The sequence below is a fragment of the Hyperolius riggenbachi genome, chromosome 8, assembly GCF_040937935.1.
Source record: "Hyperolius riggenbachi isolate aHypRig1 chromosome 8, aHypRig1.pri, whole genome shotgun sequence".
Taxonomy (NCBI): domain Eukaryota; kingdom Metazoa; phylum Chordata; class Amphibia; order Anura; family Hyperoliidae; genus Hyperolius; species Hyperolius riggenbachi.
This window is the reverse complement of record NC_090653.1, coordinates 45,681,395-45,688,292: the sequence shown is the minus strand read 5'-3', so window position 1 is coordinate 45,688,292 and position 6,898 is coordinate 45,681,395. Positions and strand designations below refer to the sequence as shown.

At 46.7% G+C, this 6,898-nt stretch overlaps 1 protein-coding gene across 1 annotated transcript in view; it reads left to right on the top strand.

Moving 5' to 3' along the window:
* Positions 1-843: 843 nt before the first annotated feature.
* LTB (lymphotoxin beta) overlaps positions 844-6,898 on the top strand; it is a 45,740-nt gene continuing 39,685 nt past the window's right edge. Inside the window, exon 1 of the mRNA XM_068250359.1 lies at positions 844-866. The gene's annotated coding sequence lies outside the window, so the exon portion shown is untranslated. The remainder of the gene's footprint in view (positions 867-6,898) is intronic.

Below are 6,898 nucleotides of genomic sequence, written 5' to 3'. Positions count from 1 at the left end.
GAGGACTGGAATGAACGGTGGCGTGGGACTTTAAGAGACACATATACAAAATAAATGCATATTATGAAATAAAAAAACATAACACAAAAGTGGGAATAAAATTGTCCGTAGGCGCTATTTTATTTTTTTTTATAAAGTTGTTTATATTCATAATTTGAATAAATTCAATATAACTTTATTGATAATATCGATAATATCCAAAATTCATAAACCATAAATAGCCAAACATCAAATCCAGAAATAACCAACTGCAGATCATAACTTAGCCCGCCCACCTAACTTTTACTGCCAATAAAGGCAAGAGCCTATGACAGTCCGAGGAAAAACCAGAGGGTGGGAGGGGGATCCCAGCTTGTCTTGACAGACTGTGAGGAGAAATGACAGCATCACTCAAGCTGTAAGGCCAGAAACCCACTGGGAGCGCTTTGTAAGCGTGAGTGATTTGAAAAAGCTCTTGCTAATGCAATGCTATGGGGGATTTTTATAAAATCACATCGCTCTAGTGGGATCACTCCCATAGCATTACATTAGCAAGAGTTTTCAAATCACAAAGCGCTCAGAAAAGCGCTCCCAGTGGGTTTCTGGCCTAAGGGGGGATCAAATTTCATTGGCTGCGGATAACCCCACTCCCTCTGACAGCTACCAATCAGGATCAGAAATTTGTATTCATCTCCCTGGATACGGCAACCTCAGTAGTATCACAGGGCCAGCCCCTGAAAGAGAAGGAGGGAAAAGCAGTACCACAGGCTACACAGAACACAGACAATATTCATGACTAAAACTTATAATAATTGTATACCTAGATTTTGTATGGCCACAAAGTCCCAAGAGGCCTTTGCTCAATAAATATCGCTCAATCCTTACAGGTGAGTATCTTGCGCCCATTCTCATAGGTTAGCATTGATTCCCCCGGGTTCTGTCACGTCTGGCCGACCCGTAAAAATCGAGCGGGACCCATCCTGGGGTTCTGCTCGTCTGAAGCCCCGAGCGGATCTGATACAAACGGACTGAAGGGAACGGAACCTATTGAGTAACATAATATCCGTTTACCTCAGATCCGGTCCATTTCAGTCGGTAAGCGGAACGATTTTTATGCTGGTGTGAAAGCAGCTTTAAAACCTCTTGAGGCCTACAGGCTTACACACCTCTAGTTACCAGGCTATTTTTTACAATTCAGCACTCTGCAGCTTTAACAGTTTGCTGCACGGCCATACAACTTAGCAGCCAAATTATTCTTGCCTCCTTTTCTGCCCACCAACAGAGCTTTCTGTTGGTGGGATTTGACTGCTGCTGCTAGTTTTAGTTTTTATTTTAATTAATTTTGTTATTATTTTTATTTTATAAAAAAAACCTCTATTTTTAAATTATACCACTCCCACCTTCCCTACCTCCCCCGAGATCCAATCACTGCGATCTCCTCTCATAGGCATCAGCCTATGAGAGCGATCAGTTTGTGAGCCATTCGAGGGGACAGCTTAGTGACAGAGCTGTCCCCCATACAGCGCTGCAGGAGATCGCATCGCTGTACATATAAATATTGGCTTTTTATTTGTTTAACAGCCTGCCAGCCGTGATCACGGGCTGGCAGGCTGATTACAGAGCTCCGCTCCGTGTCTCAGGAGGGAACGATCGTGAATGCATGCGTGTGTTCTCTGCTAATCTCCGCCCCCAGGACTTGACGCCAATCAGCGTTATGTGTGCCACACACTAGGAACAGATTTCCAATAGATTTCAGAATCAGAATGAAATCTATTGGACATCTATTGAAAATCGATCTAAATGCATTATTGCACCATTAGATCCAATACAACTCTATGGGCCATCGATCTGCTGCCAGCAACAGATCGACCTAGATTTTCCATCCTGTCGGATAGATCAAATCGATCGGAATAGATCAAAATTGGTTGCAAATCGATCGATTTGCTGATTTGAAGGAATCGATTTCTGATCGACTGATCGAAGGCTGAAATGGACCAGTGTATGGGCCCCTTTAGGCGGTCCTGGGAGAGCCACTATGTGGCTGCCAATAGGCAGCTGGTGGTCGCAGAGTGAAACTGGCAGATACAACCAGATGGTTCGGGGATCTCTGCCGACGAAGAATTGTTTCCCCTATCCATCTTGCCAAATCTACAAGTGTCGTTTGTAGCGATCGCAGCAAAACCCACGCAAGTCAATGAGGACCGGAACAAGGATTTGGCATGTCAGTTGTTTAAAAACGAATGACCGCCACGAGTGGTGTGTGTCGTTAACCTCCTTGCCGGTTATCCCAAGCTCAGCACGGGGTAACCTGGGCAAGATGATTTCTCAGGCCCCGCTGGGCCGATTTTCACAATTTTTTTGTTACATGCAGCTAGCACTTTGCTAGCTGCTTGTAACATCCGATCGCCGCCGCTCGCCGCCGATCCCCGCTATCCGCCGCGTCGCGCCGCCCCCCCTCCAGACCTCTTGCGCAGCCTGGCCAATCAGGGCCAGGCAGCGCTGAGGGGTGGATCGGGATTCCCTCTGACGTCCCGATGTCCATGACGTAGGTGATGTCATCCCGCCCCGTCGCCATGGCGACCGGGGAAGTCCAGCAGGAAATCCCATTCTGAACGGGATTTCCTGCTTACTCTGATCGCCGAAGGCGATCGGAGTGGGTGGGGGGATGCCGCTGCTGAGCGGCTATCATGTAGCGAGCCCTGGGCTCGCTACATGATTAAAAAAAAAAAAAAGTGCTGCGCTGCCCCCTTGCCGGCGGGAATTAGACCGGCAAGGGGGTTAAACATCATTTAACAAATCTTCGTTAAATGTGTGATAACGTGGAAAAAATAGTTTATCGTACAAAAATCGCTTGTGAAAATCGCTAAGTGGGTATATGCCTTTAGTGTGAAAACAGGATCTGACTCCGCATTCTGAATCAAAAGCCTAAAATGCAGAGGATCAGCATGACAGTCAGATAAGCAGGATCTTCAAAAAACAGCCAAAACAGACCAAAAAGGCGCTGGGAAATTTGGGCGCACCAGACGCCACCATAGGCTGCAGTATAGTATACTTAGACTATAGTATACTTTACAAACAATGCCCTCAATTCACTAAGATCATTCTGGAGATAATAAGGCAAGAGAAAACTTACCTCCACATAAGAGAGAGTTCTCTTATCTCTTCATTCCTTAAGTTACCTCCTCTGTAGTTATTTTACCTCCTCTGTAGTTATTTTCACACGCAGTTAATAAACAGCCTGTCTTTAACTCTGGAGTTATTTTAAGGATTGAAGAGTTAACTTAAAGACAGAAGAGTTAACTTTAGGTTTGCCTGAGGTAAAATGTTTCCTGAATGCTACATGCCTTATCACCATGGTAACAACTCTAGAAGAGTTATTAAAGACAGGAGATAAGCTTAGTGAATTGAGGCCAGTGTCATTCGGCCACCAGCAACAGCTGGCAGCTGAATTACATCTTTCCACCTGTGCATGGCGACCTGGAGAGAGAATAGTAATTAAAGTGTACCTAAGGCAGCACAGGGGTGGTGGTGTTGGTGGTGGTGGTGGTGGTGGGGGGTGTAGAAGGGACACAGAGGCATGTCCTCTGCTGCAGGACATGCCTCTGTGTCATCCCCCCATGACGCTCTCTGCCACCCCAGTGCTGCACTATCACCCCCACAAAATTGATGACATGCAGAATGTCAACAATCTCGAGGGGAAGGGTGGAGAGATAACCCCTGCTAAACGCTCACTGGGGGCGTTCCTGCAGGCGTTCCCCAGCTGCCATTGGGCATCTCTGCCTCTCCATGGCCACTCCCCCTGCTGCTCCCCTGCCTTCTTGCACACTGCAGCACTTCCAGCGTCATGACCCCAGGGGAGCCGTTGCAGGATCAGGTAGCATTTTTTTTAAGGTAAAATCCCCAGCTCGGGTTCCCTTTAATGCTGTTGGGACTTATGCAGGGGCAGGGTGAGCCGTTTTTCGGCTTTACCCTGCACCCAAATTTCCCTGCACCCTTTTTTCATGTTTGCCAGCTGGGCAGCTTCCCTGTATTTTCCTTTGCGGTATGCTAGGCCGCAGCCTGGGTGACTGGCAGGGAGCTCTGCAGAGGCTGCAGGCAGACAGCGAGGTGTATGGGCGCTACAGCCAGATGGCTCTACCATATCTCGAGGGATAGCGATACGGACGTCATCAGCCTTAATGTCCTGTACAGGCACACCCTCCGCTGCCTGCATTGTCTCACAGCGCACATCACAGATGCACAGAGAGGCACACAGGTCCTGTGATAGGCAGCCCACATCCACAGCGCATTGTCATGTAAAATTAACAACAGATGTATGCGAGGGCACTGGGGAGCGAGAGAGGAAGAACACTCTCATTTATCTCTTCTCCCTTCACCTTCACTGCGGGCCAAGGTGACTGGAGAGATACCTGAGGTCTGCGCCGCTGACGTGCAAGTCCCAAACCGCCGCTGTGCCAGTTCAGTGCCGGGGGCAGGACAACTGCGGACTCTGAGCAAGGTGATCTATGACTGTAGGTCTAGGAAGTAATGGCTTAACAAAAGAGGAATGAACGCAAACCTCTTAAGGAGGAACTCCAGTGAAAATAAGGTAATAAAAAAGTGCTACATTTTTACAATAATTACTTATAAATGATCAGTGTTTGCCCGTTGTAAAATCTTTCCTCTCCCTGATTTACATGCTGACATTTATCACATGGTGACATTTTTACTGCTGGCAGGGGATGTCCATGGAAGGAGATGCTGCTTGCTTTTTTGGCAGTTGGAAACAATGCAATGAGGTTCACAGACAGGAAACTGTCAGGACCATGGTCCTGACATCACACTGTGGGAGGGGTTTCACCACAATATCAGCCATACAGACCCCCCTGATGATCCGTTTGAGAAAAGGAAAAGATTTCTCATGGGAAAGGGGGTATCAGCTACTGATTTGGAGGAAGTTCAATTCTTGGTTACGCTTTCACTTTAAAACATATTCTATGCACAATCCTAAAGCCTGGTACACACTTTCAATTATGATTGGCTAATCACTGACCAAATTTACCATCTTAGGTATGAACACACATCCAACTTTAATTGGCCAAAGATTGTATAATTTTACCCCTTCCATGTAGTATGAGGGGCAACAGATTTTGAATACTATGACACAGATTGTGTAGGTAAACTGTCATACCACAAGGAGGTAGTAAAATTGGCCAATGATTGGCCAATCAAAGTTTGATTTGTATATGCACCCTAATGCTACATACACACTTGAGATAAAAGTCTTTGGAAAATGAAAGATCACAGACCAATTTTACCCCTTTCCATGTACTATGAGAGCCATACTCTACACAGTCTATTCTATGGAGCTGAACTCCCCATCAGATAAAAATCTCTGCAAGATGCTGCACACAAAGATGCTGCACACATTCAACAGATCAGTCCCTGCAAAATGCATTCATAGTCTATGATATCTGCAGATCTCATTCACACCTTGTTTAAAGGACTTACGAGCCCACATATCAAAAAAAAAGACAAGTACCTTAAACACTTTTAAATGCACGGAGGACGCCGTCCGCGTCCTTCGTGCAGTTCCGCCGGGTCCCCGCAGTCTGATCGACCCCCGTGCCGCTCCCGACCCCACAGACGGGGTCGGGCTCCCCTTCCTCTCATAAGATGGCCGCCGGAGCTGGCCGCGGCTGCGCAGTCCACATACACGTTAGTGCGGCTGCGCAGCTCTAGGGCCTCCCCCCTCTATCCACGCTACTGTGCGTGGATCGGGAGGAGGGCCCTAGAGCTGCGCAGCCGCACTAACGTGTATGCGGACTGCGCAGCCGCGGCCAGCTCCGGCGGCCATCTTATGAGAGGAAGGGGTGCCCGACCCCGTCTGTGGGGTCAGGAGCGGCACGGGGGGCGATCAGACTGCGAGGACCCGGCGGAACTGCACAGAGGACACGGACGGCGTCCTCCGTGCATTTAAAAGTGTTTAAGGTACTTGTCTTTTTTTTATATTTGGGCTCGTAAGTCCTTTAACGAACAGTCATCTGCAGACAAGACAATCATCTGCAGATTTGAAGATCCATCCTGGTGGATCTGATCTGCAGATCAATGTCAATTAAACAAGGTGTGTATGAGATCAGCTGCAGCAGATATCATAGACTATGATTGCATTTTGCAGGAACGGATCTTTTGCAGGAACTGATCTTTTGCAGATACTGATCTGTTGAATGTGTGCAGCATCTTTGTGTGCAGCATCGTGCAAAGATTTATATCTGATGGGGAGTTCAGCTCCATAGAATAGACTGTGTAGAGTACGACTCTCATACTACATGGAAGGGGGTAAAATTGGTCTGTGATCTTGCCTTTTCCAAAGACTTTTATCTCAAGTGTGTACGTAGCATAACCCTCATCCAACTGGGTTCACTTTAAGATGTAGAAAAATGTATATGAGCTTAAAATTCCAGCGTGGGGAAGATGGCGGTAACAGTCTCACAATAATTGTTTTAGATGTATATTGAGTACATGGAAGAGTGATTTTTGAACATGTGGCGGATGAGAAGGAGCTCGGCAATACAGATAATAAGACCGCTATGCTAAAGGAAATTTACTCCAGATGACTCATTGAACTAATTGAAGCAGAATGCTTATACGTTCGAGAAATGATACCGTGGCATGATGCTGAACTGGATTCTGTTTTTTTGTTTTTCTAGTATTTTATGTGTGTTTACTGTAACACCTAGAACCAGCCTTTCTCAGCCTGTATTCAGAATCAGAATCGTTTATTTTGCCAAGCATGACTGGGTCCTGCCCGGAATTGGGTCTGGCGCAATACTTAGCTCAAGAGAGGATAGAGGTAGATAGATAGGTGCTCAGACATGTGGTTTACAATATACACAATATACATCATGCAGAACATATCAATTTGGGAAACAGTAAATTC